The 15,548-nt window shown below is 40.6% G+C and overlaps 1 protein-coding gene across 2 annotated transcripts in view; it reads right to left on the bottom strand.

Moving 5' to 3' along the window:
• The window catches only part of LOC5568338, a 338,997-nt gene that overhangs the window by 144,117 nt on the left and 179,332 nt on the right, over positions 1-15,548 (bottom strand). For both annotated transcript variants that reach the window (XM_021855055.1, XM_021855048.1), the window contains exon 4: positions 10,154-10,794. The gene's annotated coding sequence lies outside the window, so the exon portion shown is untranslated. The remainder of the gene's footprint in view (positions 1-10,153; positions 10,795-15,548) is intronic.

Below are 15,548 nucleotides of genomic sequence, written 5' to 3' on the forward strand. Positions count from 1 at the left end.
TTCACATTGGCAATAGCCAATGCCGCTTCATCCGAGAATACGCTGCATTCCTTCGGTAGGCTGCATTTACCTGTCAAACCAGTGGTATAATACGCAGCACCTACCGTGTCCTCCAGCATGGTATAGACTCAGTATAAACGATGGATAATTGGTGAAAGTAACTGTTGGACAACTGGGCGAACTTTTTCCGGTGGGTCACCGGCTCGAACTCTTCTTTTGACGTCCCACACAATGTACGGTTTTCTTTCGTGCCACACACGGTCGCTCTGTCTTGTAAGGCTGTCGACAGCGGGAAGTGTTGTTCCCGTAAGCTCGTCTAGTCGGTCTGATATAAGGCGAATTAGAGGGAAGTTGATGTTGTCGCGACTTTTTGCTTAAATTCGAATTGCTGTTCGAGCTATGGACTGCACTGCTAGAATTTCGAATGGCAAATTTCCCGCCTCGGCCATGGTTGATAGAATCGGGCTGGACACGAACGCTCCGGAAGCAAACGAACCATATTGTTGTAGGCCAGGGCAAGGGTCTGCAGGGTTGTTGATCCTCCTTGGCTTACTAGCCCTATTCCGTAGATCAACTTCGCAGTAACGAGCGCAGAGCCAACTTGACCGATTGCCACGGGGAATCTTGGCATCGATTAAATGCAAAATTCGAAGTCAAGATTCGCATGCTTTTTTCACCGCTTGACAGTGAGGTTTGATTGTTAATGTTCGATCCAAGGTAAAATAACCAGGATCTTCGGGACGGTGATGCAATCGATGGAGATTGTATTCGCCGGCTCACAGTGGCCGCATTCCATACAAATGCTGGCCAAAAGTACAATTTTCACTCAAAACGTTCAAAAATGCAAATTATTTGACAAAACATGATTTTTAGACGTAATTTGATAGAAATAGTCGCTGAAACAGAAAATCGATTTTTCCAGTACATTTGACAGAATTAGTTTAAAATAGCTCATTTTTTTAATTCAATCAATGAAATCCGTATTCAGATCAAAATCGAATCAACCGTCATTATTTCGATGCCAATTTGAAGTTGAATATCTTACGCAAGCTCGAGGTGGTTTTTGAATCTATTCGGGAGCTTATAATGGTTAAAAATGCGACAAGTTTGATGGTCTTATGGGCTGATTCGCAGTGTAACTAAAAAATATTTTTTCTTAAAATGGCGCAAAAAAGCGCAAGTAAGGCCATAGTACATTGAATACTATGGCACATTTGCCAAACATTGAGGGGTAAATGATCATTTTAGAGCGTTTCCCAGATAACTTGCACTACCTTTGAAAAAATGCCTTATTTTTGAAGGAGCTCTATGTTATACACTTCTTGATATTCTCAAATGGTAAACATGTCAAATATGATTTGAAATATCTTCAAAACAAAGCCTAAGGTATATTCTTTCGAATGAGACCGGTTGAGAAAGATTTGGTTATGATTTAGTACAGAAACTGCAATTTATATAGAACAATCTTCAAGAAATTTCAAAAACTCAAAAGGGTCAATTTAAGCTGGCATCTCTCCAGGTCACATGCTGTAAAAAATCGAAATATACACCGATCGATCTGAAACTTTGGGGAGTTGTTATTCAATACTGAAGAAATCAAGGAAAAATATTCGAGAAGGAATTTGCAAACTTCATTTTTTTGACTTTTGGCCAGCTTTGGGCCACTGTGCGGCTCTAGGCGCGTATTTGGACTGCAATAGAAGCTACGCGACTTTTTCGCAGACATGGTGAAACAAACGCATTTCGACCATTTGTCGACTGCTTTCACGGCTGCCTGAAGTTTCCTATGTAGCGGTACATGTTTCGCTCCACATACAACTAGAAGGATGTCGTCTGCGTACAAAAGAATTTCGAATCCGGCTGGTACAATTCGAAAGATAGGTTGCATCGCAACGATAAACAACATCACGGATAACACTGAACCCTGTGGCATCCCATTCTCCAACTGGTGTTTGCGGGATAGCTGTCCTCCTACTGCCACCTGAAAGGTTCGCTCCGAGAGGAAGCCTTGCAGCATGTTGATCATTCGACGTCGTATCCGCCATGACTTCAGGGTACGTAATTTATCGTGTCGCCAGGTCGTATCGTACGCTTTCGACAAATCTAGGGAAGCTATCAAGCAGTGTTTGTCGACAGTTGGCAGCGATCTTTTTAACTCGGCGAAGTAGGTGTCAGTGCCACATCCCGCACGAAAGGCGTGCTGACGCTTGTAGTGATTTATACTATATTACCAAATTATTTCTTTGATTACTTTGGGTAATGTCTTTACCTTTACGAGAAAAAATTGAATATTTTTAACACAAAATTTCAATCATTTAAATTTAAATTTAAAATATAAATTGGGTAGGCTGAGACAGCTGCTATGTAAAGCAACAATGTGTGGGTATTTACAATTTCAGTTTCTGTGCAGCAAATTAGCCAACTGACGCTGATCGTAAGGTGTCCTTTTTACCCCAACTACTCCTAAAGGCCTCTTAAATTATTAGTACTCACTTGGCCCTAGAGTAAAATTGGATAGATCATATAGATCAGTATATTCAGATCATGCTCCGACAGAACTTGGTGCTCCAAGCTGTCTTAGCTAGCCCCCCCCCCCTAAAATATCTACCTGTCAATCGAAAAGCCTTACGGCAAAGGGGAATAAAGCTTGCTCCTGGGGCCAAGCACTCAATCGCGGATATGAATTCGTTGAGAAAGTAAAACTTCTTCAACGACATACGTGGAGTTCAAAAGTTAAAAGATGAAAGCATCTTCAATTGCATCGCTAAAAGTTGACGTTGCTGCCATACAAATCGACAAGATCGAAGGCAAGATATTCTTGGAGCTACGGACGCATGAGGAGGTGCAAGGGGTGGTAGAGTAGGGTTGCAAAATGGTGAGTCGACAACCAGGAAGGAGCGTCCAACATAGCTCTGGTCCTCACAAGCCCGTACCTCACGCTTCCAAGGATCTAACGATGACAAAGACCGCCAGCTAAGGGTTACGTATTTAGCTGGTAGTGCAACCTGGGCACTGTAGTCCTTCTGACATCAGCTAGAGCAGTGGTTCTCCACCTTTTTGGTGCTGCGACCCCCTTTTAAGCTTTACAAACATCTCGAGGACCCCTAAAGATGAATGTTCTACAGATCAACCAAATGGAAGAATTCTGCTATGATCCTTTGGAAGTCCACTTATAATTGAGCCAGGAATGTAGATTTCTGGCTACTAGCATCAGTAAATAGCATTTGTGTCCGGTTTAAGAATAGATTAAAGAGCAACTTGAGACAACAACGATTCACTTTGAGATAATGATTTTTTCTCGTCCAAAACTTTGCTAACACAACAAACATAATCAAATTGTAAGAATTTGGAAAATCAACTAAAAATAATTCTTTTTTAACTCACATGTAACATTGCATGTATGTATAAAATTAAAAATAATTAAAAAAATATTCTTCCCCTTTACAAGAAATTTTCGGACATTTCCCGCAATATGGTTCATTAACCGCCGCACAATATTTTCCATCTTGTTGACAAGTTCATCTCTTTAAGTTTACAGTTCGTCGATGTTTTGGCGATACTTCCTTTCGCTCTTTGCTTCCGCTTCATAATAGCCCAAACTCTCAAAATCGGGCTGAATTGGGGTCAATTTTCTACATTAATATTCCCAGGAGTCAATTGAAGATTTCATTAGAAATAAGTAGCTCTGGATGCTTAAGTTGTATAAACTGACAGATCATATATCAATCCAGAAAGCATCATATGAAATCGCAATAACAAAAATTGCCACCCAAACTTAGTATCTGTTGAACAACACAAGTATGTGCTGAAAGCACAATAAACCAAGTATCGCTGTACATGAAACATGCATTAATATTGGCAAATAATCATGTATCATTTGTAACCTTTGGTAGTACAGTGGTAAGGTGTCCTACTGCTAGTCCAGAGGCTCTGCATTCGAGGCTTGCTGGAAATTCTTTTTTTATTTTATTTTCTTTTATTTTGAGGTCCGATATTTATGGTCGCAGAAAGTCTGAAAAAGTCGTGCCAAGTACGCATATAGCCCACATTGGTAGTTTTATATCGTTTTCGTGCATTTTATACGAGTGAATTGATTCATATAGTATGACGTATAACAAAAGTTATACCAAACAAAATGTTGACTGGGTGGGCTTCTATGAAACCGGCTATCTGCTGGGGGATAATTTATCATAAATGTCGCCAGGAAATCTTCGAAAGCTTTGTCAGATATCCGTTAGGAATCTACGCAGTAATCTACCAAAGGTCACTGCTACAAAAATTGATCGAATATTTAACTTTAAAACTTAATGATAGATTCAGAAGACTTCCACGAATTATTATTTGAAAAATCTTGCCACCAAAGTTCTCAGAAATTTTTGGATGATCTTGCCAGGAAGCTTGCAAAATCTGCTAGGAATTAAACTTTTTTCAGGACCACACTGAATTGAATTAGAGCGGATCCGCGTTAATTTATTATCTCTTACTTGCTATTTTAAACCGACAGAATGACATTGAATGTAAATTCCCAGTATTATCACAGTTGCAAGAAACAAAAAAGGTTACGGCTTAAAAATATTTGAATGACGCAAAGTTTGCAACTGGGTTATAATATATTAGGAACAGATTCCTCACATTTATTCATTAATCAAGAGAAACGATACTTATTCTCAATTGATTCGCGGACCCCCCGAGAGCTTGTCACGGCCCCCTAGGGGTCCGCGGACCACTGGTTGAGAAACCCTGAGCTAGAGTGAGGGGGTGGCAGGTGGGAGCTTGGGATTCTTACCCTTTCCAAGCGAAACTCGTACATACAGCCGTATGGAATACCACCTTGAGTACTTCCTTCGAGAGGTGTCCGAGCGTCTGGTCCATCTGACCAGAGACTCAAGCATGATCTACCTAGGATGTGGCGAGGGTTCATCAGTGGGCTCTGGTGAATCTCTACAAAAAAAAAACACATATCTGCAAGTAACCCTGAATAAGCGACCTGGTACCGCTTTCAAAGTACCTTAGCCCTCTGAAGTACCAACCGGCACATCAGGATGGATGCCAGTAAAATCTCGATTAAGGTATACTGGTCACAACACAGAACAACGGACAGGACACGGATTACAGATTGGATACGTCGACAAACAAACGTGGGCTGGCAGCGTACTCTACTGTTCCCTGAGTAAGGAAGGGTGACACCAACTTGAAACGGCGAATAGGACTATGAGGAAACTGCCTCCGTCCTGATAAAACCTTGGCAGGCCTTTGTGTACGTTCAAAACTCGTCACCAACCTCGGTGAGTAGTAGGCTTAGATGTAACATTCCTGACTTACGCCGATCCGGCTCTAAACAAAACCCCCATGAAGGATTGTGTCAACCCTAGCATGGCCTCCCTGCTTACATAGATAACCATAGGATCACGAGAGGCAACTATATACAACGAGTAGAGCTAGCGGCCCGAAGGGGGGACCCAATCGAATGGAGCAAATAATCGATTTGGATGGAGAATCTAGTGGAGGAAACGAAGGCGCGATAGTATTCGCAAGGAGCGGAAAGATGAAGAGACCGCCAATGATACCACAGACGGTAACAGCCAGCACTAGCAGATGCAGCACACCGAGTGAGCTACCGGGAAACCAGCGGGATGCAGGCTTCCTGAGTCAAGTGTTAACTTCAAAGTCGAGGAGTAGCACCGCTCAAGACGACCGGCAGCATGAGAAGTCGGAGCTGTCGGAAGTAAAAAGGAAGGTCGATGAACTCTATGAGTTCGTCAAGACGAAAAACAACGTCCACCTCAGAATCAAGCAACTGGTCACGAGCATCAAGTCTGCCGTTACAGCCGCAGAACGCGGACAGAAGAAATTGCGGAGTAAAGCGGAAAAATCCGAAAAAGTATTGATTTCGGCGAATGCCGTTGCACAGGAGACGCCTAGGAGCAATCTGATCACCCGCTCGGAAAAAAGAACGAGGGATACACCAGGAGAACAGGAAGATCCCAAAAAGCAGAGAAGCGACAATTTGTGCGTCAGCGAGCAGAATGGCAGTGAAAGGCGTACCGTGAAAGGTCAAAAGGAGAAGAATACAGCACGTAAGGAAAGGAATAGGAAAAAAAGGAACCTAAGAAGAAAGAAAAGCGACGGTCACCTCGTAAGAGGTCCAGGGGCGATGCTCTTGTCATTGAGGCTAGTGACAAGACAAGCTACGCGGCGATTCTCAGGAGAGTGAGGGAGGATCCAGAGCTGAAGGAGCTTGATGAAAACGTAGTGGGAACCAGGCGCATCCAGAGAGGTGACATGCTCTTTGAGCTCAAAAAAGATCCGTCGATCAAGAGTTCGGCCTACTGGGAGCTCGTCGTGAAGTCGCTGGGCAACGAGGCAAGCGTGAGAGCCTCATCCCATGATGCAGTGATCCAATGTAGAGAACTGGACGAGATCACAACAGAAGACGACGTGAGGGGTGCACTGTTATCCCAATGCAACCTGGAAGAAGCACCGCAGTCCATCCGGCTGAGGAGAGCGTACGGTGGTAGGCAAATAGCAACGATCCGATTACCAGTCGCAGTAGCAGCCAAGAAATTCGTCGAGGTTGGTAAGATCAAGGTAGGATGGTCGGTTTACCCGCTGAAACTGATCCCTAGGGAGACAAATTCGGTGAATGGATGGATGGATTTCAGCCACCGGGCAATAAACTGCAAAGGCCCGGACAGGTCCAAACACTGCAGGAAATGTGGTGAAAAAGGTCACGTTGGCAGGGACTGCCTCAAGACACCTAGGTGCATGCTGTGTAAGGTGGAGGAAAGTAACGCCCATACGACGGGTGGCTTCTAATGCCCCAAATATCAGAAGGCGAAGGCAGGGCATTAATGATGATGAAGTTAACGCAGGTGAACCTTAATCATTGCGACGCCGCACAACAACTGTTGTGGTAGTCGACAACAGAAACAAAGTGCGACATTGCGATCATTGCAGAACCGTATCGGGTTCCTCCCGATAACGGCAATTGGGTAGCAGACAGAGCAGAGACGATGGCGATCCAAATAATGGGCCGATTCCCTATCCAAGAAGTAGTCGAACACTCATACGAGGGTTTCGTGATCGTTAAAATTAACGGAATCTTCGTGTGTAGCTGTTACGCTCCCCCGAGATGGACACTGGAGCAGTACACCCAGTTGTTGGATGTGCTAACCGACAAGCTGATCGGTCGAACGTCGGTAACAACCGGAGAAGACTTCAATACGTGGGCCGTGGAGTGGGGTAGTAGACTGACCAACGCGAGAGGCTACCGTTTACTTGAAGCTCTAGCGAAGCTCGACGTCTCATTAGTACATTTCGCAAAGACGGTAGGGAATCCATCATCGACGTGACCTTTTGCAGCCCTTCGCTGATCACCAATATGAACTGGGGAGTTAGCGAAGAATACCCCCACATTGACCAACAAGCGATCCACTACTGCGTTGGCCAGAGAAGTTGTGCAGTATGGCAGAGGAGGAATGGAGAACGAATGTGGAAGACGAAGTATTTCGATAAGGATCTTTTCATCGAAGCACTCAGAGCAGTAAGCGACGCTCCAAACATGGATGCAGGAGAGCTGATAGAAGTGTTGGCGAGAGCGTGTGACGCAACTATGCCGAGAAAATTGGAACCAATGAATCAACGGCGTTCTGCATACTGGTGGAACGACGGAACCAGCACCCTTCGCGCAGCCTGCTTAAGAGCCAGAAGAGCGTAAAGTGACCTACCGACTGGCCAGAGCCGAGTTCAAACGGGAAATAGCGACGAGTAAATCGAACTGCTGCAAGGAGTTGTGCCGGGAAGATGACGCTAATTCCTGGGGCAACGCATATTGAGTAGTGATGGCGAAGATCAAGGGCCAAGTTACCCTAGCTGAAATGTGTCCCGGCAAACTGAAGGCGATAGTGAACGGTCTCTTTCCTACGCATGCTCCAACCGCGTGGTCGTCCACACCATACGCTGACGTAGATGGAGAAAATGCCGGTATACGAGTGTCTAACGCCGAGCTGATAACGGTTGCGAAAGGATTGAAGCTGAACAAAGCTCCCGGACCAAATGGTATCCCTAATGTATCGCTAAGGGTGGCAATCTTGGAGCTCCCAGACATATTCAGGACAGCGTTGCAGAAGTGTCTAGCGGAAGGCTGCTTCCCAGACAGATGGAAGGTGCCGAAGCTGGTATTACAGCCAAAACCGGGAAAACCGCCAGGAGATCCTGCTTCATATAGACCAACATGCTTGCTGGATACTCTTGGCAAACTTCTGGAGAAGGTCATCCTCGGCAGGCTGACGATCTACACGGAAGGCGAGAACGGATTGTCGAAAAGGCAGTTCGGATTTCGTAAAAATACTTCGACAGTGGATGCTATTCGGGCAGTCATCGCGTGCGCGGAGAAAGCGTCCAAGAGGAGATGCAATCGGTACTGCGCAGTGGTAACAATAGACGTCAAGAACGCGTTCAACAATGTCAGTTGCGAGGCTATCGCCGCAGCCCTACACAGAATGCGGGTTCCCGGATATCTGTGTAAAGTTCTGCAAAGTTACTTTCAGAACCGGGTACTGGTCTACGACACAAACCAGGGACGGATGTCAATTGAAGTCACGGCGGGAGTTCCACAGGGATCCATACTTGGTCCAACATTATGGAACATAAAAAACGATGGAGTGCTAACCTTGTCACTGCCGAATGGAGTCGAGATCATCGTGTTCGCAGATGACATCGTTCTTGCGATAACTGATGAGACTGCGGAGGAGGTGGGCACCGGACTTGTAGCCCGCGCCAAATACAGGTGGTGGTGAGTCGTTTTCCTCTTTTGTCTCTGTACCACACTCGAGACGTGCATCCGTAATAGACCGTTGAGTGAGGACATCAGAGCCTGAACTCCATTAGCATCCCAGATAGCCGGAGTAGGACATAATGGCGTGAAGCTATGCTAACTAGGTACAAGGTACAAGGCACGTCATTTCTGTAATTTTGTGCAAATAAATATATAAGTTTATTCATGATTTGATTTTTAATATTCGTTGCTACGACCGTGGCACTAGCAACCTTGCCCGCTACACCTTCACAACAAATTCTCTCCACCAACGCTAGGAGCGCTACCGAACAGACAGACAGATTTAATACAGAGAAAAATCAATCACCAATGTTTTGGTTTAGAATCTATTGTGCTCATGTGCTATCCAACATTCTAAAATTAGTTTATTTTTCTATTCAAAAGTAAAATTCTTATTATTAAATTGATTTGCTTAGTAGCTAACATTTGCTTCTAAAATTACAGATAATTATGTATTATATTTCTATAATGATCCTAGCAGATTGCTTCGATAAAAACTAGAAGTGTCTTAAATTAGTTATGAATAGGCTTAACGAGTTGGTAGGTTATACATCGACCAAAATTATTGAATTATGTAATTCTAATGTTTTGAATCTCCTACAGGAAGAGCTATGCGCCTTTATTAACCGTATTATTGAATTGAAATTAATCATCCTACAAAACGGTAGGTAAAAATTGAAACTAAATGTGTGTTTAAGATGTATTATATTTCTATAATGATCCTAGCAGATTGCTTCGATAAAAACTGGATTCTTACCTAACGTGTTTGCCATAATAGCGCACTATTAAATGTAAGCAACACAACATTGTACAAGGAATAAATAATTATGAAAAAAAAAAATTCAGCTTGAAGCAAATTAGGGATGGTACACATATTATGTCACGCTAAATTTCAACTTTTTTGACCCCCCCCCCCTTTGTCACACGTTTTGTATGAGTCCTCCGAAAATTTTGTAAGGCTTGTCACGCTTGGCTCGACCCCCTCCCCCCCCCCTTGGAGCGTGATGTAATTTGTGCATGACCCCTTATAATAAAGTCGCTATCAGGATTAGTGCGAAGTTTGTCTCTGCCAACTTACTGTTTCAATTTGTCCCGTTTGCCTTACTGGAACATAATTATTGGGATAACAAATTGTAAATCTTTAACCTTCCAAAATCAAGATCTTGTAACGTTACATTAGATTTTTCGCTTCCCACTTATCTGACCGTCCAGTACAAACCCACCCATATATAATGGGGGCCCATTCCAAAATAACTACATAGAGGTCGTACCAAAGCAGTAGTGCCATACCGCTCACCGTAATTTATGGGTACTCACCAAATTTAAGCTCTGTCACGCCATTTATCACTGAGAGGAAAGCAGCACACGGTGCGCTCTCTGGTGGCAGAGGCCATGTGGTTTAATTCCCGTTACCACAGTCCAGTCCGTTGTCCACCGGAAGCACTGACGAAGACGACAACGACAATGATGAAGGACATCAATGTATGTACCAGGTTGATGCCGCCAGGAGCACTAGGAGCTGTTGCTGGCCTGTTCCAGTTATTAATACTTTCCGCTCGGAGGATTGCGTTTTTTTTTACCGTTGTTGCCAAGCACTATTATAGTGCACTTTTACCTACTGCCACTACTGGTTTCAATGCCACTCTGTAGAAATAATAAAAAAGTTTCCCGGGAAACATCAACCACCACTGCACATGACGACGCACGGTATGATGTGATACAAAATCATATTTTTCACTTGAGTTAAATAACGAACCAAAAAGCACTTGAGCTAAAGTGTCGAACGGAACGCTCGAGCAACAGAGCAGCAGCACCTTTTTGTTTGATATGCCCGTTGGGTTGGGTCCTCTTTTTTTCGAGGGGTAATTATGCTGCACTTTATTGGATGTGTGGCAACTTTTCACACTTGGGTTGTTAACACTTTCGCAGTGGAGTTTCACAGGACGACACTCGGATATCTGAAATGGAAAATAATAAGAGAATTTGTAAGTTTCATATTCCTTTGGTATCCTTAGAAGCTTAATAGTATTTTTCATACGGAAATAATTGATTCATGAATTGCAATTGAAAGTAGTGAAACCAAAAACAATTAATATATTTTTAAAGATTTTTGTAAGGTGGCTTCTATATTGGTAATCAATTTTCGCTTCTTTTAACAAACAGTCAGCAGTCAGAAAATCATAGATAAGTTAGCTCATCTATTTAACTCATTGCCTTGTATTTACATAATTCTCTTGCACAAAACATTGATTTCTTGCTAGTCTTCAAAAATTATAATAATCCTTCGTAACATAAACAACATTTTGCATGAAAATGTCCAGCATGAGATTTGCGAAACAGATCTCTATTGAGTTTTCTCAAGTTGAATTTAAAGTTGAATAAAATGATTTTCATGATGGTGAAGACTTTTTTAATATTAAAGGAAGATAAGTTATAAACAATTGAAAACCGTTGATCAAATTGCAAGACAAGTTAATTTATTTTATTTAGGTTTACTTCAGAATTTCCCAAATTGGTTTCGGATGGTTGGTTCAGCAGCGGTGATGCTACCGAACTAGACCATGGCTCACATGTAGTAATTCGAAACACTAATTCAATAATCATATATCTGGAAAGTTTCTTGTGTATTGAATTTGTAAAAATATCACTGAATTTTGCACGATTTGCATCATACTGAGGGGTGAACCCAACATTTTGCACGATGACTTGACTGACTGTTTATTTGATTTTGAATAGTTTTCAGATTTTTTCTTAAAAAAACGTGAGAATATAAGATTACGATTCTAATGACACCTTTTGCACGGGAGTGTATCTTCGAGTTGAGGAACAGCATTCATTCTTTCATTTATTTGTCACATGTATGTTCGGCGGTAGTTAGAACAAAAATATATGGCTGAGAGATTTTATATTATTCAAAAACTTAAGATTTGCACTCTACATAAATGCAGTTTTTGTAATGTTTTACATTAAAACTACAGTAACCACCACAAGACTTACTAATGCCCCAACGTGCAATCTTTTAACTTCATTCAATGAACAACAATGCATATGGTTAAAAAAATGTTTGTTTAATAACATAAATGGTTTTAGACAATTTTCGTTTACTGAATTTATTTATTCATTATTCTTAAATTCGAAATGTCGAAGAATTATTCTGTTAAGGTACACTTCCCTATCAGTGGGGTAAGTGGATCATTCGTCAATATTAAGCATTAAAACTTGAATATGTTGAATATTTTCGCACCATTACTTCGTTTTAGGTTATATTCTTACGCCCACACTAATACTATTGCAAAACTAGTACTGCACGTACAATAACACAAGTAAACTTGTTAGCTTCAAAAATTAATGATTTTGAAAATTGTTTTCCATCAATCAAAAATCCACTGTATCTCTGTCTAAAGTCGAATACTATTATTTTTTTCGACACGTTGTGAGCACTTCAGTTCTAATTGATTGAATCACAATGAAAAACATGTGAATTTTATAAATAAATACAGATATATTCTACACGGTACACTTACCCCTACTTTTTAATGGGGTGGGGTAAGTGGATCAAGTATTATTATTATTTATTGGCAGACTGCTTACGATAATTTTAAAAAGTTGTAGTATCCGTAAATGTTGTTTTCCCTTAACTTTATTCATTCCCAGCTTGAATTTGTCAAATTGTCCAAAGATAATTTGAATTTATCCACCTAAAAGTTTTTTTTAACCTTTCTGGTATATAAAAATAATAATTTTAAAATTAACACGAAACTTTCCGTGGTTTATCTAAGCTGAGTTGTAGAAGAGCGAAATATACAAATTTTCCAATTGAAAGCATATTCAACCATATAAATTGTTTGACCATATAAATTGTTCTAGACAGATGATACAAATTTATTCATAAATAGAATAAAAGGATTTCAGTTTGTTATTCAAAAGTAAATGTAACTAATATTTTTGAACTACGAGTGTTTTTATAAAACATCATAAGGAATAATCATACAATACTTCTATATAACTTATGTCTATAAATGGATGAATTTTCTTCAAATTATTCTAGCTACAATATATTTTTGTTCGAATTAGTGGGAATCAAAGTATAAAATATGTATATACATATATCTTGATTAAATAAAGACACTTTTTAATTTCAAAGCATTAAAATGTGACACTACTAGCACTAATTACAAGATCAATAGTAATATCATTCGTACTATACATAATAACACCACATTTGTTTTGAGAACAAAAGTTTGTTATTGGTGATCCACTTACCCCACCATGGTGGGGCAAGTGGATCATTTGGCGCAAATTTTCAAGTCCCTCGTACTCAATACATAACAATCAGAAAAATCGAAATAAATGATGATTTGAAGAATATTAGTCCCTCATTTGTTATCCACAGAAAAAAGTTTGAATTGCATTATTCACGTTAGCTGTACATAACAATGCAGTTGACTTTTGATTTTTCTGTATCCACTTACCCCACGGTACCTTACCAAAAGCGCATTCAATGGTACTTTTATAATATAAAAGAAAATTCCTATTGTATAACCTGTTTTTATAACTTAGCTGAGTAGCAGGCTCGGTTCCAGTAGGGACGTAACGTCAGGAAAATAAAGAATAAGAAGAAGAAGAGTATACGTAACCTGTTTTTATTGGTGGCCTCGAAATTCAACATGTTGAGTGCTATCAAGGAGCAACATTTATTCTCCTACTTAAAATCAAGATGGCGTCAAAATCCAAGATGTCCGCCAGATTTTTCACTCAAAATAACACTCTTTTTCTTAACTCGACTCGAATAAAACACTAACGATTGAAAACTTGTTTCTGTGTTGTGCAAAAAATGATGTTTGTGTTGATTGCACTCGCCATACACGTCAAAATCGTAGAACCTTATATAGAAAATCGTTCATTTCATAGGGTAAACACCATTCCTAACCTAGATTTCGTAGCCTATCCAACTCAGTTTTTTCTCAGCTTTCTGATGGTGATCTCAGAATTCTAAACGAGTGGTGCGCTAATAGTGAAAAAACAGTTTTTATAACAAAATTCAAGATGGCCGCAAATTTTTTTATAGCTTCAGATGAAAGCTATATCTTTTCTCTATACGATGCCATTAAGTTTGCTATGTGTTCCAAAGAAAATATGAGAAATAATACGCGAAGAAATTTCTAAGATTCATAATAAATGGGCTTTTTCGCAAACTGTTTAGCTAGCTGGCGTATGAGGGGTTAACCAATTTGAGAAAACCGAAAGGATTACCCTTAAGTTTTATTAAAAACTAGCGATCAGTGACATAAAATTGGAATTCTAATGATGGGTGCCGGTGGTTTCTGCGAGAATTACTCAGTTATAATTTTGCAATAAATATATCCACCGACACCAAACCAAAATGTATTCCTTAAGAGTCTTCTTAAGAACAATACTCAAAAGTATTTTTTTCATTATTTTTTTTAATTATGCGGTAAAATCAATAAATATACATATAAGTCGCATAATAATGAGCGCACTGTATTAGGATTGAATAAACAATAATTTATATCTCAAAATCTAGATAATTTAGAAACTTGGGATCTTCAGTAAAGTTGTTCTAGATGTGCAGAGCTTTCTGATGATACCTCATTTAACTCATATTTTTACCGCCAGGTGACACTAGTGGGCAGGTTGTTTCGTAAATATCTCAGGAACCTGTCATTTATAAAGACGGCGTCTTCGGCAGAGTAACTCAAGGGCAATCGTTATTTGAGAGAAGAAATTCGAGATAGGCACACCAAGCAGCGCTAGTGATTATAAAACTGTTGTTTTGCGGATATTTCAGGATCCTGACGATTTAGTAAGATGGCACCTTCGGCAAAGTTGTTCGGTGGCTCAAGGGCTATCATTTTTTAGCCTATCTCGATTTTCAAAAGTTTAAACAAAGATAGCCTTTGAGATACCGAACAACTCTGCCGAAGACGCCATCTTTCTATGTGCTCAGGATTCTAAGATATTTGAAAACGAATATCTCATGCTCAATGGCGTCACCTGGTGGCACTACTTAGAATCAACTAGCTCGATCAATGATTGAAGTTACTATACTTTTAAATGGATACATGAAAATCAAAAGTTTCATGTTCACTAGCACTGCCTGGTGCCAAAATTTTGAACCAACTATCTCAAACAATGATAGTCCCTGATTTACTGAACAACTTTGTCGAATACGCCATCATTCCAAGTGTTCACGATATTTAGATATCCGCAATACACAAGTTTCATGCTCTCTAGCGCCGCTTGCTGACTAAATCTCGAATTTCTTGGCTAGAATAAATATGGTCCTTGAGCTACTGAACAATTTTGTCGAAGACGTCATCTTTGTTAGTGGTTAGTCTCCTGCGATATTTGCAAAACAAAACTTTCGTGCTCACTAGCGCCGCCTGGTGACAGATTTACGAATTTGAATAATCACCGTATGCCAGCCCTTGATTTTCTTAACAACTTTGTCGAAGATGGTTTTTCTATATATAATATAGATCACGAGGTTTTTCATGTTGAACATGAAAAACCAAGGGTGAGCTTGCTTGAGCTTGATTGGCCGCCCGTGGTTGCTACTCCAGTATCGCCAGATCAGCTGCACTTACACAAGGAACCAACCGAATGACTGCTTGGGACTAACAGACACCCTCAGTGTATAAGTACTGGTGATCTTCTATTTTTAGGCAACAATGGCGCCTGCCACGTCAGA

The sequence above is a fragment of the Aedes aegypti genome, chromosome 1 (genome assembly GCF_002204515.2).
Source record: "Aedes aegypti strain LVP_AGWG chromosome 1, AaegL5.0 Primary Assembly, whole genome shotgun sequence".
NCBI lineage: Eukaryota > Metazoa > Arthropoda > Insecta > Diptera > Culicidae > Aedes > Aedes aegypti.